This window comes from Rana temporaria, chromosome 2 (assembly GCF_905171775.1).
Source record: "Rana temporaria chromosome 2, aRanTem1.1, whole genome shotgun sequence".
NCBI lineage: Eukaryota > Metazoa > Chordata > Amphibia > Anura > Ranidae > Rana > Rana temporaria.
In genome coordinates, this window is record NC_053490.1 from 361,175,704 (window position 1) to 361,192,755 (window position 17,052).

General features: G+C 43.6%; 1 protein-coding gene and 1 long non-coding RNA gene across 2 annotated transcripts in view; one reads left to right on the top strand and one right to left on the bottom strand.

Moving 5' to 3' along the window:
- Positions 1-17,052, bottom strand: part of AHCYL1 (adenosylhomocysteinase like 1) — an 810,468-nt gene that overhangs the window by 563,967 nt on the left and 229,449 nt on the right. The gene's annotated exons all lie outside the window — the stretch shown is intronic.
- LOC120927155 lies at positions 993-1,876 on the top strand. The gene is made up of 3 exons (XR_005747047.1): positions 993-1,076; positions 1,506-1,622; positions 1,837-1,876. It is a non-coding gene; the product is annotated as an uncharacterized LOC120927155 (long non-coding RNA).

Here is a 17,052-nt window from a genome sequence, read left to right on the forward strand (position 1 = left end):
ATATATCACATATATATATATATGTCTCTGATTTCACAGTAATATTTATCAACATCATTTTATATTGATACTCATATGTATATATTTTTTTATATTTATTTTTATTTATTTTTCATCCATTTATTCATTACAATCAATTTCTTTTTCTTTACTTTATTTTTTTATTTAATTTTATTATTTTGTCTTCTGTTTTCCGTTTTTCTTCTTATTGAAATCCAAAAATCACTTAGGATATTTCCAGATGTAATAATCACTGTATGTTTATCATACTGTAACTTCTTATGCAATTATGTATGGATTGTCTCTCCAAATAAAACTTTGTGTTTAATGATTGTGGGATCCGCTCGCTCATGGATCTCACAAATACAGGGTGCTATTTATAAATATCAATTATGAATACTATATGTCAAAACAACTTGCTTTATCTACCTTCAAGTAGTAACAATATACCATATTGTTTTATTTTTATTGTATCATTTCTATCTATAATGACGGCACACCAAGGAATGCTTTTCCCTCATGCCTCTGGGCGCAGGATGGATTCAGGAGAGCCATACGGACACGTAGGGAGCTGCAGGGGTTAAGAGGGTCCATCACTCCCCTTTCATTATTGTTTCCCCTCAGGTCCCTTTCTTTTAGACCAATTACGCCAGCACATCCATCTCCAGCTTGAGCTTTGTGTTTTTTCAGCGCTTCTGCGCTGTCTATTCCATTTGTCTTCCAGCTATCTTGTACTGGAAACTTTTCCAGCCTCCAAAATGGCGCCGATCGCTTTTGGACCGCCCACAGAGACCTTTTCCTTGGTCTCATGTGTGCCGTCCTACTTTTGGCTACATTGGGATCAGCTGAGCTTGTCAGCTGGGTGGATTGTTTTCCTTCTGCTGACGCCCTGGTCACGTGTCTGCACCGTGGCGCTCTGATTGGTCAATCATCGCCGTGGTGGCAGATTTAAAGCCCAAGCGCTGTGTTTAGGCGCTCCAGCTGAGACCAGACTTAATTCATGCAAGGAAAGGCTGCTGTATGCACAGCTATCTAGGTGGCTCTGCATTTTCATCTTTGGACTTCGTCCTAATCAGGTATTTACCTCACAAGCTGTTTGGCTTTGTGCTAACACACTGTGAGCATTAGGGATTTGTTGCTCTGTGCTTTTTTTTTTTTTTTTGGCAGATAACTATCCCTATTTACTCACAATACACATTATTATTTCTTCCCTTTTTTCTAACAGAGCGGATGCCGCTTTTTGACCAGGTTATTTGAGGGGCTGTGAGAGTGTCCTCCTTCCCCTTTATCCTCTTTTCAATCCATATCTATGGCAAACATCAGACTGTCTCTACTGACAACAGGCATTTTTGCCTACTATTGACAGGTATAATTTATTACATACATATTTTTCATTATATATAAAAAAAAATTTTGGAGTGTATATTTTCTTCACCCCCTGTTGTATAATACAACTGAGAGTAGTTTGCATATGTGTTTCCACATGTGCTTTCCTGATTTTTCAGATTTATTCCATTAATGGCTTAAAATCCTGCTGTGGTTCTCCTGAGCTGTTCTGTTTTCCCTGAGGACTCTGGTTCCTTCCTGTATGGTCTGCTGTCTTTTGCTGTTTTACCTTTTTGGTAAGTAAATATTATTGTTTTTACTTCCGGCCCTTGTTTATATATAGTTGAGATCCTTGAGCATGCATTATCTACAATAACTGATGTATTCATGATCAATATTTTTTTTTTTCCCCTTTTTTTGACATTATTTACCAAAATGTATTGATATATAAATGATTGTTTTCACAGTCATTTAATTATATGTCTTGTTGTTTTTTCTTCTGATATTTAGCATTGTATGTCTGAAAGCTCCTGAAGAAACTCGTCGGAGTGAAACATGTAGAGCTGACTTAAACAATGCTTCGTCTTGATATCACGTATTTAATCGAGATGTATTTCAAATTTATCGTATTTATGGCATATTAATTATTTGTGTAATAAATTATATTTTTCAATTTTATAATCAATTTTTGTCTGATTATCTATTTGCACCATTCAAAAGCCCCGGGGCCCTTTTGGTACCCCTTTTTTCCCCCTCTTCTCATTTCATCCTGTCTCTTGGTCTATTGACAAGTGACTTTTGATGTGTAACATGTAATTACAGGTTTGATGTGTAAAATAGACTTATCCTGGACCTTTGCATATTGACAATCGACAAGCCTCTTTTGATGTGTAACATGTAATTATTTTAACAGGTACCAAATGTCAACTGAAATCTGGCCTGGTCAATTTTGGACTTATACATAATAATACAATATATATATATATATATATATTTATATATATATATATATATATATATATATATATATATATATATATATATATATATATATATATATATATATTATCCCACATAAATTGGCCAACATATTACAACATGCAGGAATGGAGTTAAAGTGTAACAATTTTGAAAAATCTATTACAAGACAATATGGCCATAAGGCCAATGTGGTGCCTATATTTAAAAAGGGATCAAAGCATTTAAAAAGTAACTACAGAGTGTTCGTTTAATGTCTATAGTTGGGAAAATATTGGAGAGTTTATTAAAAAAAACACATAGATGAGTGTTTGGTAGAAAAAAAAAATAAGCAATAGACAGCATGCATTCATAAAAGACAGAAGTTGTCAAACAAATCTGATTTTATTTTATGAGGAGGTAAGCAAAACCTTAGACAAAAAGGAGTCAGTGTGGATATAGTACACTTGGCTTTTGAAAGAATGTTTGACTTTGTTTTCCACACACACAGCTAATGTGCAAGGTAAGGTCTACAGGCTTGGAAAAAACAATTTGTAAATGGATAGAAAACTGGCTAAAAGACTGTATTCAGAGGTTAATGATTCACACTCTGAATGGTCTAGGGTTGTTAGTGGAGTACCACAAGGTTCAGTTTTGGGACACAACATTTTTAATATATTTATAAATGATATAGGGTCTGGGATTTAAAGTGCCATTTCAATCTTTGCAGATGACACCGAGGTATGTAGATGAATAACAGCCTTACAGGATGTCTCCAACTTACAAACTGACCTTAATACACCATTTAATTGGGCCACTTTGTTTCACATATATGCAGTGCGGGAAATGCAGCGTTTCCCCCACTGCACTGCAATCATTCATACAATCTGCCACCAGTGTCATTGTTAAATTAATGACAGCCCAAAACAGTTTTTATAGGTTGATTCATAGCATGCCAGGGAGAATTGCAGAGGTCTTGAAAAAGAAGGGTCGGAGCCAGGAGGCGGGGTCTAGCTGCACAGTCATGCTGCACTAGAGCTCCGCTCTGTGGGGAAAGAAAACCGCAAATAATTGATTTTAATAGAGCTGCAAACGAACAGAAAACGACGGGTCGAGTTCCCAGGAGGTGAGGAGAACCATTTTATTGAAATATGGTGCTGGGGGGTGCCAGAAATAAGGGTAAATTCAACCCTAATAGCACGGCCCAGCAGATGAAGGGCTCTGTAAAAAAGGCGGCATTCTCCTCAGCCACCTCAGCTACCTCAGAGTCTAATACTGAGGGGACAGGCAAGCAACGCTTGTTAAAGGGAATGAAATCCGCAGCTTCTCTGAGGAACATGGACACGGACAGTGAGGAGGAGGACTTGTCTAATACCCCACAAATAGCTACATTAAGTAAGACAGTCCCCTCAGAGCTCCTAAGTCAATTCGAGAAAATGCTGAATAAAGCGCTAAAGCGCACCTCAGAGCAAATCACCACTAGTCTAACTAAGGAAATAAGAGACTTGGGCTGCCGCACAGAGACTTTAGAGGCAAAAATGGATGAAATTGAAATTTATACTCAAGATTGCCAATCAGAACTAGATGCGCTTAAAGAGGAGAACTTGGTACTTCATAGCAAACTAGAAGATTTTGAGAACCGCGCCAGGAGATCGAATTTGAGATTCAGGGGAATTCCTGAGACGGTCCTGGACCTTTCAGGTACCATTCTAGCACTGTGTCAGGAGCTAGTGCCGGGACTACCATTCTAGCACTGTGTCAGGAGCTAGTGCCGGGACTGCCTGTAGAACGCCTGGAATTTGATAGAATACATAGGGCATTAGCCCCAAAAAAATCTGAGGGACCCCCCAGGGATATCATTGCAAAATTCCATTACTACAGAACAAAAGAGCAGGTTCTGGAAACAGCCAGAGAGAAGAGCAGTTTAACATTCCAGGGAAACAATTTCCAGATATTCGCCGATCTATCGCAACTGACAATTACCAAACGGCGTGCAATGAAACCCCTTTTAGTGGAATTACAACAGCGAAACATAAAGTACCAATGGGGATTTCCCTTCTCCCTCAGATTTACATTCCAGGGCTCAAAGATAGTGTGCAGATCACCTGATCAATTACACCAAGCTTTAATTGATCTGAAGCTCATTGATCACAGTATCACACACAACTCCTCCCGCAGAAGATCAGCATCAACATCTTCCCGCAATGGCACCATTCAACCTGAAAAGAACAATGGAACTCATCACACAAACAAACGAGGAAGATTTGTGTCTCAACCCCAAGACCAAGAGGATACCATGGACTGACCACCTTCCAGAGGACCTCATGAATTTCTTCTTCCCCTGGTCATAAGAACACTTCACAAGAAAAGATGTACAGATTGCATGAATTGAGAACTTGATGTTTTTTATTTTTATTTTTATTTTTTTTAATTTTTTTTTACTCTTATTTTTAATTTCTACTTTTAAATTTTTCTCTTTTGACCCAATTTTATTCTCATTTTCACCGCTTATTGCGATTCTTATTTTTCATTTTTTACCTTGCACTCCTACCTTTATCACATTCTTACTTCTTTCCATTTTTTTTCCACTTTCCCCCCCCCACTTTTTATTTCCTCACCTCCTCCTCACCTCAGGGTGGGGAGGAGGGGGGGGGGAAACGACAAGGCCTGCCTCTTCATTCGCAGGGTCCCTCAGACTTATGACATCCCACACCATTTAATTACACCCCGGGCACCTAAGAGCCACCTCTAAAACCCATTCTCTTATCCTCCTCTAGTTATAATATCCAAAGTTGCTTCACCACATTACACCACCTCGTGCACTAGTAGCCCAGTCAGCGTCCAGGCGCAAGGCGAGTTTTGGTGTGTAGAATCTGCATTGTTTTAATGGTCAATAGGTAGATACCCAATCTGACATATATCTGATCAATAGAAGCCTAATCTTACCCAAACTATTGGACCTACTTGAGGATTTTTTTCCTAAAATTCCAATGGAACACATGATCCAATTAAAACATCTTTGGTATAGGCTAATGAATTCTACAATCTCTTTTTTAATTAATTAAGGATAGTTAACCCCCTCTCATATCTCTCACCTAAACAACAGAAGGCGAGTAGTTAGTGTTATCCTGTTCGAAATTATTATTGTTATTAACAGCTTAGTTGAGAAAAAACACCTCAGACGGTGTTTACTTGAACATATTTACAGCGGTTTTCCACCGCACGGAAACAACCTGTGCTCCACCATGATCTCCTCAGTTCCCCGCAAGATTAAGCGGGGGATTGATGGGATCCCCTTTTCCCCTGGCGGGGGTAGTCCATCCCCGCCACGGGTAAACCTATCAAACTTTATTGGTTTATTGTTGACTGTTTATTTACTAATTTTTTCTGTGTTTCCCTTCCTTTTCAAGGTTGAATACCCCAGAGACCCCTTTTCCTTTTCTTTCCCCAAGTCTGCAGGGATTGGGCTGGCCAGATGTCCTCCGGTTTATCACAGTAAGATGGACAGAGAAGTAAAGCTACCATGGCACCATTGAATATATTGTTGTTAAATGTACAGGGATTGAATGTGCCACAGAAAAGAACCAAGGCCTTCAGAACATTTCAGGCCAAAAAAGCCCATATTGTTTGCCTACAGGAAACTCACTTTACTACGAACACGACTCCTAGATTTTTTAACCCCTCCTATCCACAAGTCTATTCAGCCTCTGCTTCAGTCAAAAAAAGGGGAACCCTTATCGCTTTTCATCGCACCACACCATTCACTCTAAAAATGGAAATCAAAGATCCAGAGGGCAGATACATACTATTAACAGGCCAAGTGTTAGATACGGAGATCACGATAGTATCTTATTATGCTCCTAATCTAAACCCGTTACCCTTCTTATCGCATCTTTTCCAAATAATTTATTCACATAAAATAGGGACTCTCCTCATCTGCGGAGACTCCAACCAAGTCCTTCTTCCATTCTTAGATAAAACCCCCTATGTCACACCTAAACACCAAGCTAAATGGACCCTTCCCAACTTATTAGCCAAATACAATTTAGTAGACACGTGGAGAGAACACAATCCCACAAAACGTAACTACACATACTTTTCAAACCCACACCAATCCTTCAGCCGAATTGATCATATTTTTGTGACAATCGGTATGGTCCCTGAAATAATATATTCAAATATAATACCCATCCCTTGGTCAGATCACAATGCGGTGTACACCACAATGGCATCAACCATTCCGAAAAACCATGATCCCACTTGGTATCTTCCTGAAATTATACTCAAACACCCTGCCCATTGCCAATTGATTGAACAAGCTCTAAAAGACTATCTAGAACTCAATGCAAGCCCTGAAATATCCCCACTTACATTATGGGAAGCACATAAGCCAGTCCTCAGAGGAGCATTCCAGCGGCAAATAGGGATCTTAAAAAAGGAGCGAGCACTGATGGCAAGAAAATTGGAAACAGAATTCAACTTAGCATTTCTGGCCCTACAAAACTGCCAAACTCAAACTAATAGAACTCGGCTGGACAAAGCACGTCTGGAATACGACTTGTTCTTAACCGATTCGGCGAATAGAACACTTAATAGATCTAGACATGCTTTCTACAAGCAAGCTAATAAACCAGGGACATATTTAGCTAGAGCGCTAAACACACTCAATAAGACTTTTAAACCCATAAAGTTAAAAATTGCCAACAGGGTTCTCTCCAGCAACCCACTTAAAATAGTTCAAAAGTTTAGCTCACATCTAAAACAACTCTACTCAGAAACTACTGTATTTGACGAATCTAAAGCCGACTCCTTTTTTGCACAAATTAATCTTCCACAAATAAGTCAATCACAGAAAAAACAGTTGGAAGAACCAATTACGAAAGAGGATGTAGCTTTAGCCATTCGGGAACTCAAAATTAACAAAAGACCGGGACCTGACGGGTTCTCGGCAAACTACCTCAAAACTTTTACTGAGTTACTTTCACCCAGACTGGCAGAGGCATTTAACAACTTACTAGAGCAAAAAACCTTTAGACCTGAAACGTTGCTAGCAACGGTTTGTATGATTCCCAAACCACATTCGGATGACACACTTTGTAGCAATTATCGTCCCATATCTATGCTTAACATAGATATAAAACTATTAGGTAAAATACTAGCTACCCGCCTTAACAATTTTATCGGTACTCTAATCAATCGAGATCAAGTAGGTTTCATGCCATCCAGACAAGCGGGCGATAATATATGCAGGGCATGCCTCTTGGCCAACATAGCAAAGAAAAGGGGTATACCGGCGTGTTTTCTCTCTCTGGACATCAAACAAGCTTTTGATTCTGTTTCCTGGGCGTATTTAAAATATACTCTACAGAAATGGGGCTTTGGCCCTAATTTCACTAATTGGATTATGGAACTTTATAATAACCCTAAAGCTTATGTTAAATACGCAGGATATAAGTCTGACACATTTGATATCAGAAGAGGAACACGTCAGGGCTGCCCGTTATCCCCGTTATTATTTGCCCTCCTTATCGAACCGCTTGCTCAGAAAATCAGATCAGACCCCACTATCCTAGGTATAGAATTAGGAGGTCATAAACATAAATTATGCCTATTTGCGGATGACATTCTTTTATTTCTTTCTTCCCCGCAAGTAACTGGCCCTAATCTCATCCCAATACTTGATAGATTCGCGACGTTCTCTGGTCTAGCCATTAATCCCAAGAAATGTGTAGCACTAAACATATCCCTCTCAAGACTAGAATTAAGTGCAGCCACAGTAGGTCTTCCATTTACATGGTCGGATAAGAGCATCCCGTACTTAGGAACACACGTAACGGCTGATACATCTGATTTATTCTCTTATAATTATCCCCCTCTTCTTAAACAGATAACAAACTTACTCAAATCCTGGTCCCAGCTCCCATTATCCTGGTTAGGTAGGATCAACGCAGTTAAGATGACAATATTACCAAAATTGTTGTATCTTTTTAGAGTGCTCCCGAGTCCAACGGCTTACTTTCTGAGGATAATACAAAACAGAATGACGACCTTTATATGGGGCACATCTAGGCCCAGAATAAAGGCGAAAATCTTGCATCTCCCCAAAACTCAAGGAGGGTTAGGATATCCGAATTTTACAAACTACTATAGGGCAGCGCAAATTTCAACCTTGGCCAAATATCATGCAAAAAAGGAAACACCTCTCTGGGTAGCGATTGAGGCAACCGAGTGTGATCCCATCCCTCCAGCTAACTTACTATGGATTCTTCCCAAGCTACGCGGGAAAATCTGCAATCCAATTATTAAACATTCTCTCTCACTATGGGATAGCTATAAATCCAAGTATTCACTGGTGTCCCCTCTCAACCCACTGCTTTCATTTTATAAAAACCCAACATTTTATCCGGCATGGATCTTCCCTAACACATTCAAGGAATGGGTAAGGAAAGACTGTATATATGTCTATAAATTTTTGGATTCATCGGGTATCATGCCCTTCCCGACAGTATGTAAAAAATACGGTATACCTCAGACAGAATTGTTTCGATACCTCCAAATAAAAAATTTCGAGGAAACACATCTGACCTCTTCGGCTCTGAAAAAACAGATGTCACCTTTTGAAAGTATATGTAAAGATAATCCACATGTAAGAGGTACAATTTCGGTTCTGTACTTGCAGTCACTATCCCACAATAACACAACAAAGCTTCCTTATGTTCAGAAATGGGAGAGTGACCTGGGTATAGAACTTAATACCTCGGATTGGAATCAAATATGGCGAAACACTAAATCGGCTTCCTCGAATATAATAGCATTGGAAGCGGGCTATAAGGTATTAATGAGATGGTACCTGGTGCCAAGCAGAATAGCTAAATATGCACCAAACTGCACCGGACATTGCTATAGGGGTTGCATCACCGAAGGTACATATTTTCATACTTGGTGGACGTGTCAAATAGTACAGAAATTCTGGGATAAGATTTTCAAGATGGTAAATGCGGTGACTAAATTGAGAATACTTCCAGACCCTAAATTGGCACTACTGAATTTAAAGCCCATCAATCTAACACAGACGCACTTCAAGCTACTAACACAACTCTTTACGGCAGCCAAACAAACCATAGCAAAAGCTTGGAAAACTCCAATTTTATCAACGACGGAAACAAAAAATAGAATGAATATTGCTATGACGCACGCCAAAATGGAAGCGTTAGAAACGGACACGATCGCCAACTTTGAAAAGATATGGAACCCTTGGATACAATATGCTATACCAGAAAATTTTAATAAAGGTGTAATGATGCCATGGTAGCTTTCCTATACAAAAATAACCGTTGTACATTTCATGCTTTGACGACGGATCCTAGCCCATCCCTGCAGACTTCCTTACCTGACCCCCCCCATTTTCCTTCCTTTTCTTCCCTTCTTCCTTTTCCTGATCTGATACTGCATAAGGTAGTACCCTCGTGTATCTACCGTTAACTTTGAAAAGGTAGCACATTTTAGAAATTTAAAGTTGATAGGTAGTAAGGTTACATTAAATAAGGACGTATTATCTTTGATATATTATCCACTAGCCACTAGGACAAGTTGTAAGGATTACATATTTGGCTTCCTGCGATAGTACACAGAACATGGCTAAAATATTCCCGTTTATTGTTGTTTAAGAAAGATGATACTGTTAGTCAATCTTATGTTATAATAACCACCTGATTACTGTAACGAATGTATGCTTCATGTACAATTTATTCTTGCATTTAATAAAGATATTCTTGACAAGGAAAAAGAAGGGTCAACACTGCAAATATTGACTCTTTGCATAAACTTAATGTAACTGAGTATTTACGCCGATTCAGAAACGAACGACCGTCGTTTCCGTTCAGCTTTTTCCGGCGTATAGTTACCCCTGCTACATGAGGCGTAGCTAATGTTAAGTATGGCCGTCGTTCCCGCACCGAGTTTTGAAATTTTACGTCGTTTGCGTAAGAATACGGCTGGACGTAATTTACGTTCACGTCGAAAGCAATGACGTTTTGCGGCGGATTTTCGAGCATGCGCACTGGGATGTTTTCACGAACGGCACATGCGCCGTTCAAAAAAAGTCAAATAAGCAGGGTCAAGCAAAGAACACGCCCCCCACATCCCCATTTCAATTAGGTGGGATTACGCCGGCCCACATACGTTACGCCGTCGTAACTTAGGGCGCAAGTTCTTTCTGAATACGGAACTTGCGCCCAAAGTTACAGTGGCGTAACGTATCTAGGATATGTTACGCCGGCCGGACAGATACACTCAGGTATCTGAATCCGGCCCCAGCTGTCCAGCCAGGTAATATTTCCTCCAGTCCAGCAAAGCCAACCCCCCCTTCTCCCCAGGGTTCCTGCAGGACCTTTAATCCAATCCTGGGTTGTTTAGGGGCCCACAAAAGGGTGCTGGTAAGCCCATCCAGCTTCCTAAAAAAGGATTTAGGGTTCCAGATGGGAGCATTCCGTAGGAAATACAGTATGACTGGGAGAATTTTTATTTTTAGCAAATTAATCCGACCAATAAGCGATAAGGGGAGCTTCTGTCAAGCTTGTATCTTTTCCTTGAAAAAAAAGCAAGAGCGGAGCCAGATTAAGGGGCATGTAGTCACCCACTTCCGCCGTAATCTTGATCCCAAGATAAGTAATCTGAGTGACCCACTGCAGCGGCAAGGCCGAATCAGCAATGTCCCTGGCCCCAGCATCCAGCGGTAAGATAAACGATTTACTCCAGTTGACTTTTAACCCAGAGAACCGAGAAAATTCATTCAGAATGCGCAGCGCTGCCTCTAGTCACTCCCTGGGGTCCTGTAGAAATAACAACATGTCATCTGCATATAGTGCCAGGCCCTCATCTATAGTCCCTACCCTAATCGCCTTAACCTCCCCAGCCCCTCTTAACGCAACCGCAATCGGTTCCATCATGAGAGCAAACAAAAAGGGCGACAGGGGACACCCCTGCCTAGTGCCCCTGCCAATTTGGAGAAAAGGAGAAATTTGTGTTCCAATGCAAACCGCCGCCCTCGGGTTACTGTATAACAACGAAATCAACCTTCGAAAAGTTGGGCCAAAAAACATTTTCTCCAGGACTGCCTGTATGTAGTGCCAGTCAATAGAGTCGAAGGTCTTCTCGATGTCAATGGATACCACTATCCTAGTGGGAGAGGCATAGTTGGGAATCTGTAGATGCATAAATAAATCGCCTAAGGTTGGTATCAGTAGACTTACCCGGCATGAACCCTGTCTGGTCTATATTTACCAGAGAAGAGATAACCCCCACCAGTCTCTTGGCCAGAACTTTCGTAAGAATTTTTGAATCCATATTTAGCAGGGCTATCGGCCTATATGACGCGCACTCTAGAGGATCCTTCCCCGCTTAAGAAGCAAAATCATGTATGCATCCAGCATGGATTGAGGCTGCCGCTGACGTTGTATACTGTAAGTGAGTAAAGTAGTAAGTCTGGGAGATAACTGGTCCGCGTATACCTCATAAAATTCCACCGGAAACCCATCGGGACCCGGAGCCTTATGTGGGGGAAAGGCAAAAATTGCTGCAATCACCTCTGTTTTTGTGATCTCAGCCTCCAAGACCCCCTGGTCCTCATCGGAGAGTCTCGGAATGGAGAGACCCCCCAGCAGTTCCTCCAATGCAGACTCGTCATAAGAAGGAATGGGCGCATACAAGGCCGAAAAAAAATCCCAAAACTCCGTAAGTATGTCAGTGGAATCACTAGCCAGTCCCCCATCCCTATGTCTAATAACCGGGATATGCGCAAGTTGATGGAAGTCAGCTACCAACATCGCAAGAAGCTTCCCATTCTAATCTCCCTCTGCAAACTGTGTCTCAGCCCTGTGTTTTGCCTCAGTATGCCATAGATCATTAAAATGTAGAGTGAGCCTCCTCTGGGCCTCCAGCAAGGCTGTGTAGGAGGAGTCAGAGGGGTCACTTGCATTGCTGTCCGCACACTGCCTTTCCCTGTCTTGTAGCATTTGAACCTCAGCTTGTTGTCCCCCCCCCCTTTCTTTCTTAATATCAGAAATACATTCCCCCCTCAATACCGCCTTAAAGGCATCCCAGACTATAGGGGGGTCAGCAGTGTCCGGATTAGTTGTCCAATAATCCAGCACTGAGTCCGCCAGTTGAGCTGTTATTCTATCATTTTGAAGCCATCCAGGCGAAAGTTTCCAACCCCCATGCTCCCTCCCTGAAGAGAGAGCCAGGGTGACGGAAAGTGGATTATGGTCAGACAACCCACCCGCAAGGTAAACAATATCTATCACGTAAGACATCAGCCGCGGATTGCCAAAAGCAAAGTCAATCCTGGCTGATGAGCGATGCGTCTGTGAAAGGTGGAAAAAGCACTTGGCAGTGGGATGCTTTGCCCACCATTTCTCAGACAGTCCAGCAACCGAAGCCCAGGACAACAAATCAGTCGAGCCCAACCTGACCACATTGGAGGAATCCAACGCACTTAAAGTAGCGTTAAAGTCCCCCATAAACAGAAACGGGAGATGAGCATAGGGGGCCAATTTGACCCATAATATCATATAAACACTGTACATTAAACGGTGGTGGCAGATAAACATTCACCAATAGTAGTTTACAATAGCAAATATCTAATACCAAGGCCACATAGCGACACCCGCCAGATCCGAGACCACCTGGTGGACAGTGCAGGAGACAGATTTACCAATAGGGATCCCCACCCCTCTAGCAAAAGTGGAGTAGGTGGCATGAAATGCCTTTTGAATCCAAGGCCTACGTAAGGCAAGTATCCTGCTTTCATCAAGGTGAGTTTCCTGCAAAAGGACTATATGTGGCCTTACTTGTTTTAGGTACTGGAACACAGAAGCCCTCTTAAACTTGCTATTCAGGCCCCTCACATTCCAAGACACCACTTTAACTGAACTAGCCATAGTCATGAAACACGATCAAACTGCAGGCCCATCTTACCCATATACTGAATATAAACATGCAACCATGAGGCAACAGAAAATTCCCCCCTCAGAGGAAGGGCAAACCCCACATACAGAGAACGAAGAGCTGAGCAAAAAACACTCCCCTTAGCAAAACAGTAACATAAACAAATCCCCCCTGCTATTATACCAGAACCACCTTTAACCACTTCCCCACCAGCCGCCGTCTGGAAACGGCGACAAGGTGGTTGCTTAACTGGGGGTCGCCGTTCTGAAACGGCGCCCCGCAGAAGCAGCAATGCGCGCCGCCTCGGGCGCGCACACAGAAAATTCTGTGCGCGCCGGGTCTATGAGACCCGGCGCTACACAGATCTAGGTAAATGACCAGCAACAACGGTCATTTACCATGTGATCGCGCCGTCCAATGACGGCGCGATCACAATGTAAACAAAGGAGGTCAGGGAAAGTTTACCCCCTCTCCTCTCCTCACACAGTATCAGCGGGAGAGAAGGAGATAAACTGTGAGTTTAATAGTGCCCATAGTGTCACATCAGTGCCCATAGTGCCACATCAGTGCCCAATCTGTGCCCTAAAGTGCCCAATCTGTGCCCTAAAGTGCCACATCTGTGCCCTAAAGTGCCACATCTGTGCCCTAAAGTGCCACATCTGTGCCCTAAAGTGCCACATCTGTGCCCTAAAGTGCCACATCTGTGCCCAACAGTGCCACATCTGTGCCCAACAGTGCCACATCTGTGCCGCATCAGTGTCACCAGAGCCGCACCAGTGTCACCAGAGCCGCACCAGTCACCAGAGCCGCACCAGTCCTATAATATTGCCACAACAGTGCCGTACCAGTGCCGCCTGTGCCCACCAGTGCCGCCTGTGCCCACCAGTGCCGCCTGCGCCCACCAGTGCCGCCTGCGCCCACCAGTGCCGTCTGCGCCCACCAGTGCCGCCTGTGCCACCAGTGCCGCCTGTGCCACCACGGCCACCTGTGCCCACCAGTGCCGCCTGTGCCCTCCAGTGCTGCCTGTGCCCACCAGTGCTGCTAATCGGTGCACACCAGAGCCACCTGTGCCCACCAGAGCCACCTGTGCCGCCTGTGCCCACCAGTGCCGCCTGTGCCCACCAGAGCCACACCCGTGCCACTACAGTGCACATAAGTGCCGCCTGTGCCCACCTGTGTCCACCAGTGCCACCACAGTGCTCTGCAGTACAGCCTCACCAGCCACCAGTATGGCAAAAAAAATCTTTACCGGTGAGCAGGCCGTACATCTTCTACTTGCCATGAGCGATGAGAGCAGCGAGGAGTCTCTGTCCGATTCTGATTCGGCCTATGAACCCGTTATAGACAGTGGGTCCGATTCAGAATCTGAAGAACATGTGCCCAGGAAAAAAAGGGGTGCTGGCGTGGAGAAGCGGCCTACTCCCAGACGCGCAGGGCCGTCCACCTCAAGCGCTGTGCCTACCACCTCAAGCGATGTGCCGTCCACCCCAAGCGCTGTGCCGTCCACCCCAAGCGCTGTGCTGTCCACCCCAAGCGCTGTGCCGTCCACCCCAAGAGCTGTGCCGTCCACCTCAAGAGCTGTGCCGTCCACCTCAAGAGCTGTGCCGTCCACCTCAAGAGCTGTGCCGTCCACCTCAAGCGATGTGCCACTGCAACAAAGCCCAGGCACCAGTAGGGTGTCATCTCAGCCCCAAAGGGATAGGGGCCATGCCAGCCTTCCCTATGGCCTTCAAAACCCCCTGTGGCTTCCCCCTAATTCCGGAGCAGCAAATATCCCCCCCTTCACTGCCCAGCCAGGTGTCCAGGTGAACACAGAAAACTTTTCCATGATTAATTTTTTTAATTTACTTTTCACCGAAGATTTGCTATCCTTCATTGTGGCCCAGTGCAATCTCTACGCACAACAGTACGTAAGAAGTAACCCTGGTTCCAGATATGCCCGCCCCTTTGAGTGGAGAGAACTAACCGTGGACGAATTTAAAATTTTCTTAGGCCTAACCTTTACTATGGCACTTTCAAAAAAAAAACAATTGTACTCCTACTGGTCCACCAAACCCATTCACCACATGCCAATCTTCTCCTCCCTTATGCCAAGATCCCGATATTTAATAATTATGCGGTTCCTCCACTTTAACGACAACGCCCAGTGCCCTCCCCGAAATGACCCTGCTTTTGACAAGCTATATAAAATTCGGCCACTTCTAAATTTTTTCGCTCAACAATTTCCCCAATTATATACCCCTGACCAGAACATATCTGTGGACGAGTCCCTTGTCAAATTCTCAGGCAGGCTGGGCATCAAGCAGTTCATCCCCAGCAAAAGGGCCCGATATGGGGTCAAAATGTACAAGCTTTGCGACAGAGCCACAGGGTACCTCTACTCATTCATGGTGTATGAAGGGAAGGACATCCCCCTGAATGTCCAGAGTATATGGGAGTCAGCGGAAAAGTGGTCTGGGATCTGATGTATCCACTCTTTGGAAAGGGATACCACCTTTATGTGGATAATTTCTACACCAGCTTGCCCCTGTTTCGCTGTCTTTACCTTCAGAATACCCCAGCATGTGGCACAATAAGACCCAACAGGAAAGGCTTCCCGCAAAAACTGGTGGATCAAAAGCTCAGACGAGGGGAGTCTGCAGCATTGAGGAACCAGAAGATATTGGCTGTCAGGTGGAGGGACAAACGGAACGTCCACATGCTCTCATCAATCCACAATGACACCCACGTGGAAGTCCCCAAAAGAACCGGCCCAATCCAAAAACCAAAATGCATCTATGACTATAATTTGTTCATGGGGGGAGTGGACTTCAATGACCAGATGTTAGAACCCTACCTGCCCACAAGAAAATCCCGCCACTGGTATAAGAAAGTGTCCATTTATTTTTTTAGTTTGGCCTTCTACAATTCCTATGTAATTTACAAAAAATCATCCGAGAACCCCGTATCATATCTGGACTATCAAGAAGAAGTCATCACCGCCCTTTTGTACCCTGAAAACCCACCAGAAAATATTCGCTCTGATTCTGTGAGCAGACTGCACGAGCGTCACTTTCCTGAGCAAACCCCCTCCCGTGAAACAGGCAACAGAAATCAGAAGAGGTGCCGGGTGTGCTCCAGAAGAGGAATTCGAAAAGACACCACGTATTACTGTCCCGATTGTCCTTCCCAACCAGGCCTCTGTATTGGAACATGTTTCCGCCATTACCATACGTTTCTTCATTATTAGGGACGTATGGTAAACGCAATTCTAATTTCCTGTAATTTCCCCCCCACACCCCTTATGCCACTGCACTCATACCTCTGCCTTCTCCGGAACCGACCATGGCCTGTTATACGACCACTCTTTTGCCTAACCCTAAACATACTTCTGCCTTCTCCGGAACCGACCATGGCCTGTTATACAACCACTCTTTTGCCTAACCCTAAACATACCTCTGCCTTCTCTGGAACTGACCCTGGCTTGTTATACGACCACTCTTTTGCCTAACCCTAAACTGTACCTACCTCTGCCTGCTCTGGAACTGACCCTGGACTGTTTGACCACGTTTTTTGCCTGCCCCTTGGATTGATCTTTTACCCTGCTATACTAGTGGGAACACAGGGGTCTCACATATGTGAGGGGCTCCAGAATTGTTTTTCTGGATGAAAAAAATAATTTTTTAGTTTTCTCATTCCCGGATTAGGGTCTGGTTGCCCGGAGGCTTCAAAGAGATTTGGGTGGGAGAAGCCTCTACCCCTGTCCCCATTCCCCTACCCATGGCCCGCTACTTGGACCATGTTCCTACCAGGACAAATATTTTGCCACTGCTGGCACTGTAC